Below are 22,704 nucleotides of genomic sequence, written 5' to 3'. Positions count from 1 at the left end.
AGTCCCAGTGTTGGTGTGCATTATCTATGGATGAACCTACAAATTTTGTTGTATCTGTACTCATGCTTTGCAGGAGTCTGTGGCTGAGGATAAATCAGCAGATAGTTTTGAGTGCTTACTGTGTGCCCCATTCCCTGGAGAAAGTAAAGATAAGACCAGTCTCATGACCTCAGTTCACTCATGCCAGTGATCTTACATTGATCAAGCTTAAAATTGTGAGGCCACATATAAATCTGTGCCATGCAAACTAGACTTTCAATGCCACCTCCACCACAAGCTTTTATGCTGGAATGCTTCTCTGACCTAATCTTCAGGCTCTTCAAAACTGAACATCTTATTGCACAGAATAGCAGAGAAATCCATATTTTTATGTGATGTAAAAGTACTAAAAAATGACCTTAGGAATTGAAACACTTAAAAATTAGTTTGCCTGAGTTTTCTGAATAGTGAATGCCTTTGAGCGGGATTATTGGTCATTGGTTTACTATTCTGGGATAATAGTACTAAAAGGGAGAAAGAGAGTGAATATCGGAGGCCAAGAGCAACCCCTGAACAATAACAATTTGTGACATGATTCTAGAATGCTCAACTTTTATTATTGACCATGTTCTCCCTGGGTAACATATCTAAGAATTGTTTTTACTCAAGTTCTGTTCTGAAATGTTAGAATGTAAATGGATCATCTTTGGAATTTTTAAAAATGAAGATTTTAAAGCTCCAAAGCTAGTAAATCCAGAACCTGCATATTTAAAGGACACCACAGGTAATTATTACGCAGTTTCCTTAATTTGGGACTGGTGGCCACTACTATGAGCTTCCTTGAATAGCATTTGGGCATAGTTTATAACTTTTGCATAATTAAAGACTACCACTGTGGCATACATATTCGAATCTGAGTTCAAATTAACTTTATAACAAGGAAATCATTCCCTGAAGTAAAGAATCCTAGATTTATTTATCAACTGTTGAAATTATGTTAATCAACCTTGCTTACCCCAGATCCAAAATTCTTTGAGAGATAACTCCATCTTGCAAAGTTGAGTTTTTCACCTCTTGATGAAGTAATAAATATAATGATAATATACTATCATTTCACATGGTTTTACAAGTACTATTATGGGCCTTATCTCACTCGATCTTCTCAGTGAGCAAAATTTTACAGGCAAGGCAGCAAAGGAATCATGTTTTCTTGGTCGTAGCCCCTGAACCTGGACCTTCTTCTTCTTCCTTTCAGTGTTCTTTGCCCTGCGCTACAGTGCATTTCTTTGCTTCTCATTCTAAGTTGTGATAAAAATAGAAATAGCTCAGAATAGAGCAGAAGCAGTAAGCAGAGTGAAAAGTGGACAAATGCATTATAACAAGCATGAGGCAACAACATAGATGAACCTCAAAAACATTATACTAAGTGAAAGAAGCCAGACGCCAAAGACCTCACGGTGTATGATTGCAATTATATGAAATATCCAGGAAAGGCAAACCTGTAGAGATGAAAATAGATCAGTGTTTGCCTAGAGGTGCCAGTAGGAACAGAAATTAACTGTAAACGCGCTTGAGGAATCTTCCTGGGGAGATGAATGTGTTCTAAAATTGGATTATGGTGATGGTTGCACAACTCAGTAAATTTACTAATAATCACTGACTGGTACACTTAAAATGTACGTATTTTGTGGCATGTAAATTATAACTCAATAGAGTTGCTTTTTAAAAACATGAAGTGTTAATGTTAGAAATATAGATATCATTTTTGGCTCTGTAGTTTACTATTTGGATTAACTTAGGAAAGTAGTTCAGCAACCCCAAGGCTCTGGATTCTCATCTCTAAAATGGAGATAAAAATGGTATCTATCTCATACAACATTTAACATAGCATATTGGAAGAGCCCCCAAAAGTGTTGAATTGTATCAGTATTGGGGTTAAAAGTCACACACAAACAAGCTATAATTATTCACAATTAATAATTTTGTCAAGTAATTGAACTCCATAAAATATCATTCAATGATGCATAAAAACACTTATTAAGGGCCATTAGAGAGAGTGTCCATGGTGTGATTCAGTATAACTTCAAGCTTAGTGCACTCCATGTATATGTGTATATGAGTTCGTACATTCTACATGTATAAAATACTCCATATATATGGGTATTATATTCCATATTTGGTCCATACACAGACACATACAAAAATACATATATTCCATTTATATTCAATATATATGCCATCTGTGTGAGCATGTAAGTATATCCCAGAGACCGTGATGATTTGAGCCTGACATTGAAGCAGGAGATAAAATGTGTGATGTCTTAGGAGACCTTCTGGTTCTTAAATTCAGCAAAATGAGAGTAAGTTTGGAGTGTATCTGGCTGCTCTGGCTGTTGGTAGATTTGTGAGTACCACCTAACACACCCTTTTACTTCATATCTGAAATCTAGAAACTGCTCCCCTATGAAAGTGTATATTTGAAGAATTAAGTTCTGCTCTGCCTTATGAACAAGGCTTCCCCACGGGGCGGTGGCACACATGGAATGGCGAGCCTGAGTCGCACCCTTTGTCTGTTCAGTGCATTGTAGCAGCAGCAGTGACCAAGGCGGCACTCTGATCATTAAGTACCGTGTCCATTAGGCCAATGCAAATATGCCCGACCTCTTTCCCTGGAATTACTTTCTCACAGAAGATGATTTAAATTATTTTAAGATGTTTATTTTATCATTTTCTACCTTCCCTGTGTGATTCTTGAGCATTTGATTTTAACACATTATGTTTCTCTGATACATATTTTTTAATGTCAACTTGTCAAAAACTGATTACATTTTTTCCCATTAAACACTTGATACTTGACTTTTTTTGGAAATTATTATTTAAGTCAGCATCCCTTTTCTACCTGGCATTCTAGAGAACCTGCTACATGTATGATCAACCTTCTTCAGGTCCAGGAACACTTTTAAAGAATGCAGGGCTCTAATGGGGCCGGGCTGAAATTCCCCTCTGTGCTGCTGGGGTTTGCTGGGCTGGTTAATGCATTCTTCATAGATTGGCACACCAGTATCCTGGTTTAATTTAATGCTAAAGAGAACTCCTAGGAGTGTGTCAGGAAATAAGCTATGTGCAAAATGTCACCTTTGGAAAAAACAATTACAGTTATGACATGCAATTTGCATCAACCTCTTTTGAGATAATCAAAGAAAGATAGAATACACTAGCAAATAAATGTGCTGGTGAGGAGGAAATAAAAAGACCCTTTGTATTTTCATGGTTCCATATTTCCTTGGCATATCCAAGCCAGTCTTTTCCTGAGTCCACTGAATAATCATTTGTCATAAGCTTTACTGTACCATGAAGTTATGATTAATATTACAGCTCAAGTACAGCGAGTTGAAAGACCACATTCATTTTCAAAGTCACGTTGCATTGATTAGAATTCACTGCAGGTTATTCAAATAACGATCCTCTCTTTCCCCAGGAGAATCTCTGTCTGCTTTTTCTTTATCCTCATTAAAGATCCCAGGTGCAGACAAAGCTTTACATACTTCTAATTTGCATTATCCTTGGGAAGGAGGTAATTCACATGCCTTCAGTATATAGCACTTGTTTTTGTAGTTTGCTCTTTCCTATCATCTATTTAAATAAATCAAGAAATTTAGCCTGTGTAAACCCTTAGACAATAGAAAATGCCAAATTTTATTATCTTTAGTAATGAGTTCATATATCCCAAGCCCTCCTTGATAATTCATATAAACTAAGGCATTTTTCTTCAGTTTTTAGCTGTACTTGGCTTTAAAAAACAGTGTTTTTTTTTTCTTTCTTGGGGAAAAGATTCATTTCCAGAATAAAAAGTGGCACAGAGCATTTTTGGCCCTTTCAGAACTGAAAAGCAAAGGTTCATCATGCAATAAATGTAGTACTCTGATAACCCCCAATAGAACTTGATATGTTATTTGGCTAATTAGATAAATTTCTATGCAAGGACTGGTCAGTTATTGCCTCTGTTGAGATAATTTATTAGCTACTCTTTCCAATTTAGCATTTTTATATAATCACATATGGATTTCATTGGCATAAGGTGTGGGCCTCAAATTATGACAAAGAATTCTGCTTTAGACTATTTTTACCTTTAGTATTTGTGTAGTGAGTTTAGCCTGAAGCAGACTGACAACATTGTTGACATTTCGTTGAGTTTTCACTTCTCAAGAAAGGAGAAATTTTAGCTAATTAAATAATGTTAGAGTGTCCTGGAAACTACAATGGCAACACAATACCACACAGCAGTCATACCATATTTGTTAAGACCAGTTGTGTATTTCTGAGATATTTAGAGAATTGAAGTCTGCATGAAAGAAAACATTTAAAGTGGCTCAGAAGCTCAAAATGACATGGCTGGCATCATTGGAAAGACAGGAGAACAACTGGAAAAGAATTTTCATTAAATTGATCATCTTTCAGCATAGATCAGGAGTGAATACAATGGTTTTCCTGTGCGGTACAACAGCTTACTGGTTCTGAAACTTGTGTGTGTGTTTCACATTGAAAGTCACATGTGCTATTTACTGAATGAAATTGTAACTTCTAAGCCAGAGAATCTGCATTAATGACATATTTAGCTTTTAATGAAAGCTGATCTCTAGCTTCCTTATTCATTTTTTAGGGACAACATGATTTTCTGTGGCCTGTGAACCTGCTCTTGATAAGTCACTGAATACACAACCAATACAAAAGAAAATTAAATATTTTATTAGCATTTGTATTCATTTCATTACTCTAGAAGGATATATAATTAGGTCTAGAATCGCATTGGCTCTGAATAAAATGAAAAACAGTGTGTATTTTTTTTAAAACCTCTTTTAATTCAATGAGAGATTACTTAACATGAAGTAAAATTTTAATGAAAAAAAGTGAAGATTCTACTCAGATATGTCTTTTCAGTTAAGCCTGACAGAGCAGCATTATAGATTCAGTAAAAGAATGAGTCAATGACAGAACCCAAAAGCAAGACAGAAATGTTACCATGTCCACTTAGAGAAATATGATAAATCATTCTGATTCTAGGATTACAATATAGCTGTTGACATTCTGGATCCACACTGAAAATGATGGCAAAGTGATGGGTGAACCTATTCTGAAATATATAATAATTTATAAAAAGCATTTCATAATAAAATAGATACTGGAAGTTTGTGTTCACGTATGTGTGCTGTGTGTGCCTATACACACATGTGCACATCTGTGGTATGTGTGTGCCTCAGAGATGCATGGTGAACCCATTGAGATTTATTTACCCTTTAAGCCTCAGGGAACCTTTGAGATTTCATTGACATTAATTAAGCCCACCCCAGGATCATGGGCTTGGCGGGCATGGTGAATTTTTGTTTTAAAAAGCAAGCTTGCTTGCCAGAGGAGGTTTTTACAAATTCTTATTTTATTGTGGTTTCCAGCAGGGAATCTTGTTTCAAGGGATATGATCAAAGAAAAGGACATTTCTTCTGGGACATATTTTACATAGATTAAATCTCATTATGCAACTTACTATTCAGTCTATATATTTTTTATAACTAATTTAACATAGGAAAGTGTGAATTTATTATATTGTATACACTAAGCTCCAATGAAGGTAAGTTCCAGTAAAGTCAAACTTTTTTGTTTTTCTTATCAACGGTGAATTTCAGCTCACAGAATTTTAGTGTAATCTTGAATAAGGTTGAATATATACGTATATATTACATTTCTATAGGTTTTGCACATTTTTAAAAAATATATTAAGTAATTTCTTTAAGGAATATGCAGCTGTATTGTATTTCTTGCCTATTTTTAAGCTATTTCCCTGCCTTTTTCATTTTAAAGGTTGGCAAGTTACTTTGATTATATTAAGGAGCGTGCCTTAATGTAACCAAAATTATGTTTTCTCACTGAGTAGCAGGAACTTGAAAATTTGAAATAGTGTCCAGCAAACCTTTTACTGGAAAGTAAACATTGAGAATATACATTGGTTAAATCCATAGAGCTGATTCAAGCCTGCATTGCAATGTACAGTTCTAAAGAATGCCCACTGAAAGCAAGCTCTCTCATATGTATCATTGCTTTTAGTTTAATATATTGAGAATCTAAGAGAGACAATGATATTAAGTACTAAATCTTCTTCCTTGAAGCCTCAAAATATGAAAAACTGTCACAAAATACAACATGAGATTCAGTAGCCCTCTCCCAGGACCCTGATATTTAGACCATGAAGGTTTAAGGTAAAAAGGTAAAAAGGATGCTGCATTTTTAATAGTTTTGTTTTATTTGGTCGCCAAAGTAAATTACATATTTTCAGATCTAATCTCATGCTTGCTTTTCTGTGATTCCATTGGTCTTGTGATTAAATTGCAAGGGTAAGCTGAAGCATTGATTTTTTTTAAAGCAGAACGAAAGTATATGAAGCACAGTCCGGTTTCAGGTTCAATTGCCTTACTCATTCCAGTAATTTTCTTTACCGTTTGGTATCTAAAGGTACAGTTTCTTCTCTTCAGTGGAGTAAAAGTCCTCTCTCATTTCAGTTCTTCGGCTCTCTGTGCATCCACTGAGAAACTAACTCATAACTCTGTCTGCAGTTGTTCGGGATTATCGGAGGACGTCCTCTTCCGCACTGCGTGTACGCTGGGTTCTTAACTCCAATGCCTGGAAGGTAACCACTGTGAGAAGCTGAGATGGTGGTGGTTTAAATGGTTTATCAGATCATAGGCTTTTTTCCTGATCAATGACAGTCAAATTCCCTGTGTAAGTGGTTAACTCATTTCTAGAACAGAAACATAATGAAACCAGGAGTCTGCGAGGATCAGGGGTGAGAGACTAGGGCTAGTTAAGCCATAAAAACCAAAATGAGCTCTTATCAAGCTTTGTACCAAATGCAGTTTTGCTTTTCTGATTCTATTATGTGTAATGTATTTCCTGTTGTTTTGAAAACTGAAGCTATTTTTATAACTATTCGAAAAGTAGTTTTATGCAATGTCTTCACAAATACATATTTTGTTATTTGTGGAGTTCTGAAATTAAATGTCCCATTGGTTCTGTTTTCAGAATCTTTCTCCTTCCTCTCTGGGGTTTAATATCTTTATAGTGACCTTAATAATTTTGGCATTTTCATCTAGTTCTCTTCTAAGCAAATATTGTTCCAGATGACTTTACGTAGCTTAATAACATATGCACTACTTGCCTTAGACAGTAAATTTCTAAGATCTGTACTACTTATTGTGTTCTAATTCTTTCTGGCTATAACGTCTAATGAGTTTCTACTGTCTAATTAGATTCTACAGCTTTTATGGTAAATATGGAGAATTTTTTAATCTTGGTATAAGTTAATCTTAGCTAATTTTAAATAAAATAAACATAGTTATCAAGCTTATAAAAATGTTTAGAAGAAAATTCATGTTTAAAATGTGCTTCTTGTCTATGTCATTGCAAAATGCTCTTTTTTTATTCCACTCTATTTATATTTAGCAATTTCTCCCTAGATAGCTATGTTGCAGTTATTTTAATATTTATATTCCATTATCTGCTTGGCAATTATTCAGGTAATGGTATAAGTAAAGATAACCTAAGCTAAAACTAAAACAAAAGTAATCTTACATGAACTTGGGCCAAATGTGAAGAGTTTCCCATACCCTGTTAACTTATCAAAGGTACAATTGGTGACACCATCCTGCATAGAAGAACGTTCTGTCTGCTGACAGCAGTATTCCCTTCTATGGCCCTGAGAGCTACATACCTCAGCCCTGCATCCACTTAACTCTATATGTTATTTTCAAAATAAATGAGAGTGACATGCCCTGATCAAGAGTTCCCTTTATATTGCAGCAGGCAAGGAGATCTTCCATCAGCATTTCCTAGAACCCAGGGGCAAGACAACTGCCATACAGCCAGCCCATGTCCTGAATATCAGCCTAACAGGCTTCATTATTATTCCAGTCATTTCTCTGCCAAACACACTGAAAACGTGGTTACACATGGGAATCTTGAATTTTTCTATAAAAATGTGTTTCTAAGCCCCACATCTAACAGCATATTGGTTAGTAATTAGAGGGAAGGTGGGGCATACATACATATATGCATGTGTTATGAGTGTGTGTGTCTAGTTAATACATGAGGTAACTCGCTAAAATACAGTGCTACAGTCTCTCTCCATGCCTCAGGACTTGAGGAAAACAGTTTCATTTGGGTTTTTGTTTGTTTGTTTTAATATAAAGATATCTATTGGAGGCCATTAAGAAAGAAAATAGGGGAGAGAATCTGGGTCAGGCAGCCTGAGAACTAGGTTTAATCCAGCATCTGGTGGACACCACTTAGCAATTCATTGGACTGCCCTGATGTAAGAACAAAGTAGCATGACCATACGAAATACCCTGAAAGGTTTCTTTCAGCTGTGAAACTATGCCTTCTTAACATATATAACCATGTTTATGCCTACCGAGTAAAGAATTAAGGGACTTGTGAAGGAATTTGAGCCAAATATCTTCCTGGTTTTAATAATCTAAACCATCCCATGATTTTCTTGTTTAGTTTGTAGAGACTCCCATGTGCTCTGTCTCACCTCAGAGGAGACCTCTTAAAGTATTATTGCAATTTCTCGTAGGAGCAGTAGAGCAGCAGAGATAAAAACAGGAGCCAGTATCTGAGAGCTTGCTCTCTGGCTTCACTGTTTAAAGTGCTCTCCATGTATTAACTTCTTTCACCTTCCTGATTAGTGTATTGTTAATAGTCCTATTCTAAAGATGAGCAAACTGATGTGGTAAGTGCCTAAGCTTCCCTCTTCCATAAATATGTTGAACTAAGAGCCAGCATGAAGCCAAACCAGCTTTTAAAATTGTGTTCATTCATCCTCAGGATCTACCTTCACTGATAGTGATTACGAAGTGGTCTAGATACTGAAAAATTTTGTTATAAAAAATCATATTTTAAAATCTCCTTGCCCAGTTACCAGTGCATGCATAGCCCACAGGTCTGTGCTTGACCCTCTTTACCAGCTAACAACACCTCACCAAGCATGGATGCCTCCTGAGGGGTACAGGGAGCCAGTTCCAAGCCAGACAACTTTGACTTGGGGGCAGTGAGGGCGGGAGCTACAGCCCTTAGCAAAGTAAGGAGCTAGTTTCCTAGTTACTGAATATTAGGACTACATCTTCCAAGAGGAGCAACTCTTAATTTTTTTAGTATTACACAGTTTTTATTTAGTAGTGAAATAATTAGCAAAGTGTTATATAATTATTTTTTAGCTTCTTGTTTTGATTTTGTTGCAATGGAGGTGAATAAGTGTTCAGTAAAAAGTCAATGCTCAAATTTTGAAACTCTCATGTGGTTATATAGTACATTATATGTATCCATTTGACAATATCAATCCTCTACATACAGATGTAGGACATGGCAGGTGTGAACAAAATAGACTTGGACCTTGTATCCTAGGAGGTCACACAAAGGCCACAAAAATAAATATATTTCACTAATTATTGGGAGTAAAAGTGTTGAGAACATTGCCATTTACTTTCTGCTCAGCTCTCTTCTGAAAAAGTGTATGTTAGTAACAGAAAATCCTTCTGAGCAAGAATCACAAGGTAAAAGTTGGACTGGTGTTTAGTGTGCATGACTTTGAAGAGTGTATAAAGCAGTGAACTGGAACAGGAGTAAGGAATCAGTGATATTTAAGCCCATTTTCAGCTCTCTCAGAAGGCACTACATTTCAATATTCAGGTGAAACTAGGCAGGCATATTCTTTTCTCATTTGACCATTGCTGCTTTGAAAGATATAAATACTATATTTGGGGAAAACTGAAGTTCAGAGAAATGAAATGAGTTGCCTAGGGTCTCCCAGCTGGTAACTTGGAGAGCCAGAATTCTAATCCAGGGTTTTGGCAAGTAAATCAGTATTTTGTCCTCTCTCATGGTTGGTTTTAGTTATTCCATCTTTTCTTCCATAAAAATTACAAGGGCTTCTTTCCACTTTGTTTCTTTGTAGAAAAATTAAAAGAAAATTCTCGATCATATATATATGTATATATACAAATATATGTATGTGTCTGTGTGTGTATATATATATATACACATATATATGAGATCGAGAATATATACATATAGTGACAGAGAGGAGAAAGGAGGAAGAAAGAGAGGAAAAGAAACATCATTGTGCGATAAACAGTCTTCCACATGTGCTCTGACCCGGACTGAATCCACACCCCAGGCATGTGTACTGATTGGGGATGGAAGTGGTGACCTTTCAGTTTGTGGGACAATGCCCAGCCAACCGCGCCACACCAGTCAGGGCTCAATCATATTTTTAACTACTACAAATGTTTTACATGTTATTTCTAGGCATATTTAAATACACAAGTTGAAAATATGAGAAAAATTGCATAGCTAAAAATAGCTTCTGATAATATTTTAGTTTATAACTTTCCAGCCTTCTTTATAGCTACATGTAAATGCACAGATGTATATTGTGCCTTTTGGTCTGTTTAAAGACCTTTGAAATTGTTGTACAATGAACATGAGTCACTTTTTTATTTCAAAAGTTACTCTAAACAATAAATATGATTTTGGAATATTGTAAAAATTATTGAAGAAATTATACAACATAACTATTTAAACACCAAATACATGATACCGTTTAGTCATATTATGAGTGTGTGTGTGTGTATGTGTGATATGGTTTATTCAATCAATAATATATTGTAAATATATTTCCATATCATCAAATACTGTTGTATGTTATTTTAAATCACTGATTGATGTTCAATTATACTAATTCACCATACTTTATTAACTACTCCCTCATCTTAGACATGTAGGGTTCTACATGTCTAAAATTTGCTACTCTCATGAGTGGCAGTATAAGATCTGGATGACAGTTTATATGTTGAATCTTTGCACACATTCATAATTTTTTCCTGAGGTTAAATTACAAAAAGTAGAACTTCTCAGTGAAAAAGTATATGAAAGTCTTAAATTTAAAGAAAATGTATGTATGCAAACCACCTTTAAAATATTGCACCATTGTACATCCCACCAGTTATGTTCACACATGAGTAATTTCCCTCACCAATATGAACTTCATTCTTTCTTCTCATATTTGGCAATGATAGGCAAACATCATTTTTAATCAGTATGTATTAATTAATAGCAAAATTGAAATTGTACTTGTTGGTCTTTTTATTCTTTTATTAGTTTTTATGTCCATGTCAGAGATTTTCTTAAAACTCTTTGCAAAATGATTGTTAATATAAAATTTTCATTGTTGTACACTTGATATCAAATTAATAGTCAAACTAAAATTTGTCATCAACTGAGCTCAATACATAAAATAATGACTTGAAGATAGGATTTGTAAAGAGGGTGGAGACAATAGAAGCTGACTCCTTTAAGGATGGGCCTACCACCTGTGTTGAGTTGATTCTCCACTGGGTCTAATGTAGAGTGCAGCAAATTCAGACATGCAATATGACAGGTTCTACTGACCATCCTCAAGGAGGCAATTTTAGCCAACTAAATTTCAATGAGATAATCCTAAGTAGAAGATACGACTATTACATTTGATGGGTAAAGCCACTTTTCTGAGGAAAAGTTAAATTTACAGTACCTACAAACAACTCCCAGCTTGTGTGTCTAAATGGCATGAAGATTGTGCATCTAAGATTTCTTTAGACACCAAGAACTATGAAACTGATGCTTGCAACATTTTGGAGTAAAGAAAATTGTTAAAAACAAACTTCAACTTACAACTTCAAAATTTAACAAAATTGAGTCCAAGTAATTTGCAAAAAGACACAAGTGGATGCAATTATAAAATTTATAATTTTAAGGTTTTTTATTCAAAATTATAAGGTTTTTGAATAAAATGTGCACTTCATACATGCAGCAAACTGTGTTTACATTTTATAAATTGAATAATGGAGTTAGAACTATTTGTCATTTTTTTTTAGCTTTCATGGTTTAGTAAACAGGAGTGTCATTTAGTCTTTGGAATTAAAAGCCCACAGAGTCACAGACCCCACTGTCTTTGGTGAAGAATCTGGCCTTCTAGTTCATTTAACAGATTTGTGTTGATGGTGCTTTTGTTCTTGATAGTGAGAGAACTTGTTACTGAAAAATTAGCTACTCACCCTCAAGGAATCACTAACATTCAGTTCCTGAACAGAACAGTGGAAAAGAGAGCAGATGGAACCAAACAAAAATTATATTAATAATACATAACAAAGTGCTGCCACAAATGATATTTCAATAGTAGAAAACAATAGGAAAACAGCAATTTTCATTGGATCTTAATGTATTTATCAGTCTCTAATGCTTCCATCTTCGAGCTGTTCTCTTTTATTGACACAGCAACACAAATTGCAGAAGTAAATTGAATCACAGACTCAGAATGTAAAAATCAATGAGCAATAATTTTGTAGCACTAAAGTGAATAGTGTAATGCTAGGTATTCATTTAATTAACCATGAGCCTTTCCACATAATGCACAATCATTGCCAGCTTTTCAGCTCATAGTTTTTCCAGGAATAATGGGTTTGGGATTTATCTTTATAAAACCTGCATTAATATTTGAAAGCGTTTAAATCCATTAGCGGGTCATCTGAACACTGCAGGTCACTTTTACATTGCTAATTGAAACAATAGTAATGGGTTATCATCTACTGTCTAATAATGCCTGGAGTGTTTTACCGCTTTTATATCTGCAGTTTCCAGGAAATATGTAAATTTGTTGCTGAACTGTTACAAAAATATGGAAATTTAAGCTGCAGACATTCAAAGTATTTTTTCTGAAAAAACACAGAGTTAATAAACTGGAGAGTCACACCAAATTCTGGTGTCAGGATAAATTTCTTACTCTAGACCTTCCCCTGTTCTCTCTTCTCTGCTCTGGGCGCAGCATCTGGCATCCACATTTTCCATGTTGCTATTAGGAGAAAGTGAATATCATTAAACCAGTGAGTAAACAATCATGTCATTGTTTCCATATGCGAGATATACATTGACTCAGCCTGCTGGGTCCTGGCTGCCTTTTTATTTGCCCTACATGAATTTATGCTAGCATTTTATTTTTCATGGGGATTTTCAGTATATATCAATATTTTCTTGGACAGGGGCAGTGCATAGGGCAAGCAATTCTAGCATATGACATGAGAATATGATTTTAGTGTGAAGACATATATCTGTGTAAATACATACATATAAAAGGAACTGTGAAAAAGAGTAGCTTTCTGAATCCTCCTTGTAGATTGAATGTCATACAAATCGACACTTAACCAGCATTTTCTCTTTTAATTAAACTGGCATCTCATGCACTTACCTGCACCTTCCTGTGCTTAATTACGGTCTGATTGTGCAGAAAATTCAGAAAGATGCATCTCATTATAATAGAGGAAAGGCTTTGGCATAGGTAGACATTGTGTATGCATGCATACTTATTTTATATAAATGGAATGTGTTTTTAGAAACACTTTATGCTAAGGCTCAAAGGAAAATAAGGACTTAAACTAATTCACTCTCTACCATTATCACTATGATGGCATTAGGAAATTTGGGGCAGAGGAGACGACTAAAGGAAGAAGCATCATAGATGAAACTGAATTTGATGCTGTATCAAGAAAAGCAACATTTTATTTTCAGATCTGAGACAGATACTATAAGTTAGTATCAAAATTCTGATTTTATCCACGGAGCGCTGGTGAAAGAGCTTCAAAGTAAGGTAATATGAATTGCAGGCACAGACAAGCAGAGCCCGTGTGTTAATTGTATTGTGTGTAGAATTCAAACGAAACATTTTCATGACTTTAGTGAGAGTTGTGGATATAATAAAGGGGCCAAACATCCCTTGGCTCCTGAAATAGAAAGACAAAACGGTTTGAGATGTGCGTAAGGAAACTGCAGAGAGGAAACTTGACCTTGTAAAGTCCTCTCTTAAATATTCCTGCCATATTTCCTGTCTTTCTTCATGCACTGTTAGCCCCCTTGAAGTCAGTAAGTATCACTAAACTTGAATCAGCAGTACAGGATATGGAGACAGATGAAAGAATTACCCCAGAAAGCAAGTTGTTTCTTTATAAAAGACGGACAAGTGCCATTAGCCTATAGTGCAATGATTAGCCTCCTCAAAGATGTTTTTCACTTTCTATCAGCTAAGGGAATTGACGCAGTGATTGTGACTAGATGTTCCACAATAAGGACCCTGTTGTGATTAAATGAAATGACAAATTGGGCTTTGTGTACCCAGTTATAGCTCTTGTGAGTTTTATTGTGCCTACAATAGGGACAGGTACTTAAGGGTTAAAGGAAAAATCCACAATAATATCACAAACCTAGTCAACCGAAAAATCCTATATGAAGGTCAAAAATCTCTTTCCCACCCCTGGGAGTTTTACAGCTTTGCCCTTCTTCCACAGCTATGTTATGATAATACCAAGCATGTAGAGGTCCAAGAAACCAAATTCTTGCCTTTTTCCTTCAGACAAATCTTGTCAAATTTTTAGACAGATTTAAGAACTTCCATAACTGAATGTAAGTGAACCCCATCACTTTTAACTTGCCATTCCCTATCTTATTGTAATAACACTCTTGTTTTCATTTTGTGAACTTCAGAATTATATTTGTTTCCAGAGCTGGGAATGACCATGAGTGACGATTTGGCCCAACTCATCACCAGGAACGTGGTACTTTCTTTTTCTTTGGGAGGTGAGTCATCTTTCATTTCCTTTTTAACTAAACTATCAGTGCCCATTTCAAGATGTAAAGGAAGTTCTTTCATGTACGAGCTTTTCCAGTTCCAGGTTGCCCATCATTTCTGTTTTAGTGCATTGAAAGAACATTCACTTGGAAACCTGATTCCTTCCCATAACTTAAGACATCCATTAATGGTGTGCCATTCATTGGTTCACTGGCTATTAGCAAAGGAAATGCCTGACCTTGCTGACACGAGTCAGGGAAACACATCTTTCCATTTTAGCGTCCGCTCCTCACTTGGCCTTGCTGTGACTTAGCTGAACCCTTTCTTCCTGGATTAATCTATTAGGCAATATACTTTCCTGTCCAAAAGTATTGTGGCCCTGGTTCTGGGAGGGACAAGGCCAGCACTTTGGCCACAATGTGACATCCCTGTTCCTGCCATCCCACCAGAGCTTCCTGTCTCATTTATTTATTTTTAATTCATTCACTTAATTCGTAGCTTCATTTCTTAATCCATTTGTTCAGTAAACAATACTTATTGATCTCTACTTAAGAAAAGGATTTAGGACCCTACTGATTCAGGGGCTTGTTTTTGCTTTACTAAAATCATTCAAGTTTTAGCCTGAGAATATATGGGTGAAGATATATACATATATACATACATACTCCTGGCCCATAAAAATCTCAATTTCATTAATAAAAAAGAAGAAGCTGCTTGCCATCAGTAAGTTGATCTTATTTTCTTTAATTTTTGTATTTCTGAACTGTTATTCTCATGAAGACTTCCATGATCTTTCTATTACCTATCATTAATTTTTCATAGATGAGCCCACAGAGTATGTTTAGCAAGAAGCACAGGACGTCATCTGACTTAGACTAAGGGATAGTTCCTTCGCCCGCCAGGGAGGTCTTTGTCCTTGGCAGCTGTCGGTGCGTTTGGGATGTGTGGCCCCTTCCAACCAGCACTTCCTGTGTTATCTTTAAACAGCAGTGAAATGCTAGCTGATATTACCAGATGAACTGTTTCTCTTTACAATGACCCTGCTTAGTGGCAGAATCCAATTATCCTTTGTCCAGAAGTTAAACATGGAAACAACACAAATACATCTTACTGATTATCCTTAGTAAATTATTACTTAAACAATATAAATTATAACAGCTAACATTCAATACACATATGCAAATTGCCCAACAGTGTTCCAGGTGTTCACATGGGCTACATTTTCATCAGTTCTCTTAGCATTTTCTTTCACATTGAACATCTCTGACACTGGGGTATGTCTGACAACCCCAGTTGGAAGTTATAGTTTATTTGATCAATATTGGGAGGAGTCATATTCTATAAGATAAAGTAAGAACTTATTTAAACATCACAATAACTCTGAGTTAAATGTTATATTATGTCCATTTTATAAATGCAACCAAGATAAAAAAAGCAATTAAGAGACTTGCTCTAAGTCAAGTGTTATTAGATCATAGATGTAGAATTCAAAGCCAGGCAAAGTTAGTCCAAGCCCCGTGCCGGGAACCTCAGTGCTTTCCTGCCTCTCACAGGATGCGGTTTTCTTAGCTGGGTCTTTTCTTTTCTCTTTGCATGGTGTTGCATGTGCTTTGTTACTCAGATTTTGAAAATAGGCTCCCATGTCTCTCTTGCTCAAATCCAGATTAACATGCAAGTTAATGGAAGCCCTCAGATTTCTGACTTCTGTATTGGCGATGGAAAATACCACAAACTGCCTTCTCAGTGTGTTTATCCCTTGTCTTTAAGACCTAGTCTCAAATCCTAAAGAAGTTCAGCATCAGTGTTGATTTAGTGGCAGGACACAATCTAATGTCATTATATGAGGTCTGTCTAAAAGGTATCCAGGCATATAATACGAAAAATAGAGACATTTATTGAAGAAGATACAAGATACAAGAAACACTGTACACAGGACAATAACGCCTCAGTCCCCTTCAAAGTTGGCACCTTGGGACCTCAAACAGTTCTCCCAATTGCTATCAGCTGCCCCATCACATTTCCCTGAATCTCATTGATGGCCTGGAATCTTCCTTTTCAAAGCAGATTTTAGTTTTGGGAAAAGCCAGAAGCCACAAGTTGCTAAATCTGGGCTGTAGGGAAACTGAGTCACCTAGGTGATTTGATGTTTCACCAAAACACTCTGCATGAGACATGATGCATGAGCAGGCATGTTGTCCTGATGAAGCTGCCAAACAGCAGTTGCCCATAGCTGCAGCCTTCTGAATCAACCAGTTTCTTTAGAGGAAGGTTCAAACTTAACACAAAATTTGATGCAGATTCGTTGCTCTACTTGCTCAGTCATTTTGAATGTGACAGCCACACAGTACCTGTGTTCACTCAATGATGTCTACCACCCCCACTGACTAGTACAGTGAAGTCATCATTGTTCATGCAGGTACTCTTCTTGGTTGCCAGTTATAATGATGCTGTGCAAACAATTCTCGTTATATTAATAATGGCTGGACTTGTTCCAGACAAACCTTGCATATTGATTTCACAAGTTGGACTCATGGCAAGAGCTCGGATCACAGAACTGAGGGACAACTAAGATAAAGAGAGATGTAGTTGTGAAACTAACTGAAGTCATGAGGTTTAATCACTCTGGAATTATTAATAATGTATTTAACCTCAAGATATTTTGTTTTATTTATTTTTTTCTGGGGAGAAGATACTGGATGTGGTAGCTCCATGAGTGAGTAGAAAGAAATAAAGAGTTGCTCTCAAAAAGAATAATAAAAAATAAAAAGCCTGTTTATTATAATATTAAGTCTCTCTCACCTTCTCTGTCAAAAAGAAAAATATTCTTGAAAGTAGAATTAGCAGATGTAATTATAATGATATCATTACATCACTGTACCACACAGCATGATGAATTTATCATAATCCTTTAGAACACTGACAGAACAGTCTTCAGTATATGGTATGGCTTTGTCCAACAATGCAGCTAAAGTTATGTGTTATGGTAAATGTTCTGACTCATTTGAGATATATACACTAAGAAGAATTCTCTGAGCAGAGGGAGGCACAGGGGTCCATAATGAAGGTGAAATGTACAATCTGTCATGTTTGTTAAATATGAAAGGTAAGTTGCATCAGGTGTGCATGTGCCTGAATATAAACTTTAAATGGGATGAGATATGTGTATATAACTAAATTTCAATATTAAAAAACTGCCATCTTGATTTAACACAATAGGGATATGTAGACTGAAGAGTGGACACTCTCTTGTTACCTATTAGATTCCCTATAGAATCACTTTTACTAAACACAGAACATTTTCCTTCATTAATGACAGTTGCAAATGGGAGAAATTGTGAATGGGTTGGAAAAAATCATAATGTCAAATAATTCTGTTCTCCAAATTGCTCTTATTATTTTTATTCATGGCACAGAAATGCAACTCTCTCAGCAAAAAGCTACTTGGCATCTGTATAGACAAGCACTTACCCCTTTGCCCAGTGAAACCATTCATAAGTGTTTGTGAAAGCATGAGGAAAGATAGAGCAAGAAAGGAGTGAATCCCTCTGTATTCTTAAGGTGAATAATTTACTTGTTTGCTTTAAATAAACCACATTGAGGAATATCAATTATTTAAGATTACTTGTGTACAACTCAGTATGTTATAACCTTGGCCCTGGTGCCTCAGTGGTTTCAAAGAGTTTAATGCCTTCTTTAAAGTGAAAAGAAGTCTTGTTTTGTTTTGTTTTTCATTTTAGGATCTAGACTCATAGGTCATTTGGTCTCAGCCACAGCTTGGCCATTAGTTGAAACTTAAATCTAGCATTATGTTATTAACTGGTAGGAGTTTAATCATTTTGTTTATTTTGTGTAAATACTTTTGCTTTGCTTTTCCTCATATGTAGTATATTTTCATGATGAATTCAAAATCAAATTATTTTATTCATATTAAATATTTATTTTCTATGTGCCTAACATTGCCTGAGGGCTGTAAATGTTAGAAATAAACATACGATTCTTACCTTTAAGAACCTTACCATTTTGCTGAGAGGTAAATTGGAAATTCATACAAGGTTAAATCAGAGTATGAGTAATTCAAATTTCTGCACCAGGAAATTTGAATTACTTTAGGTGAAGGAAGAAGTCTTTCCTTCACCAAAAACAAAGTTGAAAACCACAGGAAGGCATGGTCTGACTAAGTGAAAAAACTCCGTAGTGAAGAAGAACCTGAGTGTTTTCTGACTTATGGTTAGATCCCGCAGAGGCGTGCTGCAAGACTGAGTGGGAGAAGAGATTAGGATTCCCCAGTTAGGGAGAGAGCAAGCAAGGTCATGGTGGCGAGAATAAGCGCTATCCAACTGGGGAGCAGTAAAGGACTAGTGTAACTAGGGCACATGTTAAGGGACGGGTGAAGACATGTCCTGAAGAGCTTGGAATTTATTTATTCAATAAATATTTATTTGAGTACCTACTTGAGATTCAAGGAGCTAGGAAGTATGAACAAAACTCTAAAAAAATAAATAAGTAACATGCCATGCCCCAACTTCGCAAAGCACACCACCGGCTCAAGTCAAGAGAAATAAAAAAGAGAAAAATGTAATTTTGGCTAACATAAGGTTCAAGTCAGAAAAGCACTGGAGAGGTACCTGACTCTCGTTTGATGAGTTAGGGAATGCTTCTTGTTGGCAGCCTAAGATCAGGTCAGGAGGGAGTTTTTCAGGCAAAGGAGTGGTAGGAGAGGAGAGGACCAGACTCCAGCCTAATACAATGACCCAGAAACAGTGAAAGGGGAGGTGGCTGAGTCATGAGCTCTGCAATTGTTTTTTGAGTATGGTGGAGTAATGGGAGATGAAGTTGGAGCAGTAAATACTAGTCAGACCATAGCAAGCCTCAAAGTTCATGTTGAGGGGTTTGAGTTTACGTTCTGAGAGAAGCAAGAGAGTCACCGAAAAATTGTAGGTTAAGTAATCATATGATCAGAAACACAACTCTGGATACTAATAGAGAATGGATTGAGGGGGGCATAAGTGGACCCAGGGACACAGGAATTGATGGAGATCTGAACCATGGTCAAATCAGCAATGCATGGTGAGTACTGAAAGTGGAAACTGTGGGAAACAAGAGCCTGCATGCGTACGTAAGGAAAATGAAGCTTTTTCACTAGACAGCCAGGAGGGCACGAAGTCAATTACGGGCTCTCGATAAAGTTATTGACATGATAAAACCAGTATTAAAAGAATATTAATTTGGGGTAATTGAAGAATGTTTTGGGGGTTATAAATGAGAAAAACAGAAGGAACAAGTAACAGCTCAGTTTTGGAGGAAAAGCAAAGCTGAAATTAAGATTTTGGAAATGTCCACATTTAGAAGGCTTTAGAAAGAAGATATACTCAGTTAAACTGAAACCCATTTGATTGACCAAAGGCGTATCAGGAGAGTTTAGAACCAAGCAAGAGGGAGAACAGACTGTTCAGAAGTGGCATACACCTCAGAGAAGTCAGCAGTTCTATGCTCACCTGACACGTATTTAGTGCTTGTAGTGTGACAGCCACTAGGGCTTACATTGTAGGGGGAGAGGCAAACAGGTTAAACCCTAATTCCCAACCACAAAAACGTGTACAATTAACCCTATAAATAAGTCTCTGTATAAGGTACAGCAATTTAAGTAGCAACTTAAATTTGGGGGGCACATATTTTAATTTGGGTACTGTGTTAAGGAGTTTATATATATCCTATTTAGTCTTCATAACTCTTTTCAATGTCTAGAGAAAGAAACAGAAGCTTAAATAGTTGCAAACAATTTTAGCAATGGCTTTGCAAATAAAGCTTAGCATAATAAAATTGGCATGATTCATTTAAGAAGGAATATTTCATTGAGAAAAGGGCAGTGAGTGTCTGGGTAGATTAAAAATGAGTGTCTTCTTAGTCTGTTTATCCCTTATCTCTAAGACCTAGTCTCATCTCCTGAAGAAGTTCAGCATCACTGTTGATTTAGTGACATGACCCAACCTATTGTCATTATATGTTGATTTCACAAATTGGACTCGTGGTGTGAGCTTGAATCAGAGAGCTAAAGGACAACTGAGATAGATACAATCATGAAAGTAACTGAAGTAGTGAGGTTTAATCCCTCGGAATGATTAATAACATTTAGTCATTATTAACTAGGAGTTGGGCTTCACACTATATATGACAGGGCACAGTAGTTAAAAGGTTATAGGTTTGTACTTTAGAAACAGTAGTGTAACAGCTCTGTGGAGGACAGAAGAGAAGCAAGAATGAAGGCAGGGAGGCCAGGGAAGTGGCTAATGGAATATTCCAGGTGAGAGACAATAAAAGCTTGAAATAATGCCAAGGCAGTGGGGAGAGAAAGACAGATATAGATTCTTTCTTTCTCCAAATAGTGTGGAGTAGAACATTCTAAACCTGCATGCCAATGTGACCTCAGAGCTGACTGAGGTAGAGGATGAGTTCTGGGTTCCTGATATGGGCCAGTTATTTGGGTGGAAGATAGGAGGCCATACCCAGGAGTCTTCCCTTGTCATTGCAATGATATTGCCCATGGCACATTAATGACACTGTCTCCCTAATGACCTGGTGGTACCAGGGACATCAGACGCTCTTCTGCGCCTTCATGCCATGATGATGCTGTGAGGAGAAGGCCACCACTCCAGGGAAATATGGCCTATGTTCACTTGAAGATGTTTCAAAGTTATTTTTTAAAATGTCCAACTTTGTATTTTCTGTTTTTCTAGGGGGAAAAAAATGACCTGTCAGTTTTCAGGCCTCTGCACATCATTCTCGCACTTCAGTAGATTCAGAATGTGAGCCACCGCCCTTTGAAACACAGGGAAATGGATGGCTGAAACAAGCGGGACCACACTCACTGCCCAACCTCGTGATCTCTTGGGAACCGAGGCCCGTAGAGCATTCCCGCCCTTCCCGCTCCATCCCCTGTGGTAACCGTTCTGCGCAAGGATCAACTTCAGCTGTGCAACATGCTGACCAAAATTTCAGAAACTCTGGAACCAATTTATTCCATCTGGAAATTAGTTTCAGCTTTTATTGCTGCAGAATTTCATCCAAACCAGACTTGATTTCCAAAAGGAGGTCTTTGCTCCTTAACTGTCAGAATTTTCTCTTTTCTAAAAGGCACCAACGTAAAAGATTTAAAATGATAATCAACATCAAAGATCGGTGCCTTTTGGACAGCAACTACCCTTTCCCGCCTAGTGTTTCTACCAGTTACTTCTTTGCAAGGACATGCAAAATTCTGCTATCAGTTACTATAAAAGGGAGAATTTGAGGAGTTTGAATTGTTCCCTTATAAATGTATGTTTTAGCTAGCTTTTCTCTTATGCCTGGTAGTGTGACTCAATTGCTTTCTTCAAACAGCAGCTAGATGGGCTGTTTAATGTATTTGAAAAAAATTCTAACAATACAATTTAAATGAAAACATAGTCCCCAAAATCCATTTTAAAAGCATATTAAAAGTTTGCAGCATTCAACATTTCAAATGGACTTCTACATAAGATTTCTTTGTTTCAGTCCATCTGCTAATTAAACATTTTATATTTCCATTGTGATTAATTATGCTATTTATATACTTGAAAATGACTTCTTTGGAAAGGTATGGTCTAGTGTAAGTCTTTCATTTCTGAGAATGACAGCCCTTCAAAAAGTAGAGCAACACTATGCACTCAGGAAATCCACCATCTGCTTTCTTATGCTCTTATTACAAATTTCAAACCTATAGCAAAACAAAATTGAGAGAAAATGGAGTATAAATAATGTTAATGGCATTCATTTGAGATGTTAAATAGTATGCATTTTTAATTAAGCCAAGGTATTCTCCTAGTCTACAAAGAAAATTGCCACTAATTTTTTGGTGGCAAAAAACACATATACTCTGCTTTAGAGTTCAATTGCCAAAAGGCCAGAAATTTTTAACCAGGTCTTGGAGGGACCCTTAATTCATTCTAATCCAGGCTGAACTTTTCAGGTCTTTGAAAAGACCAAGATGGTGAACACGAGGGCTACTCACAGCT

The sequence above is a fragment of the Phyllostomus hastatus genome, unplaced genomic scaffold (genome assembly GCF_019186645.2).
Source record: "Phyllostomus hastatus isolate PE091 unplaced genomic scaffold, TTU_PhHast_1.1 phas_scaffold_21, whole genome shotgun sequence".
Classification (NCBI taxonomy): Eukaryota; Metazoa; Chordata; class Mammalia; order Chiroptera; family Phyllostomidae; genus Phyllostomus; species Phyllostomus hastatus.
The sequence above is the reverse complement of the archived record's forward strand: the minus strand, read 5'-3'. Positions refer to the sequence as shown.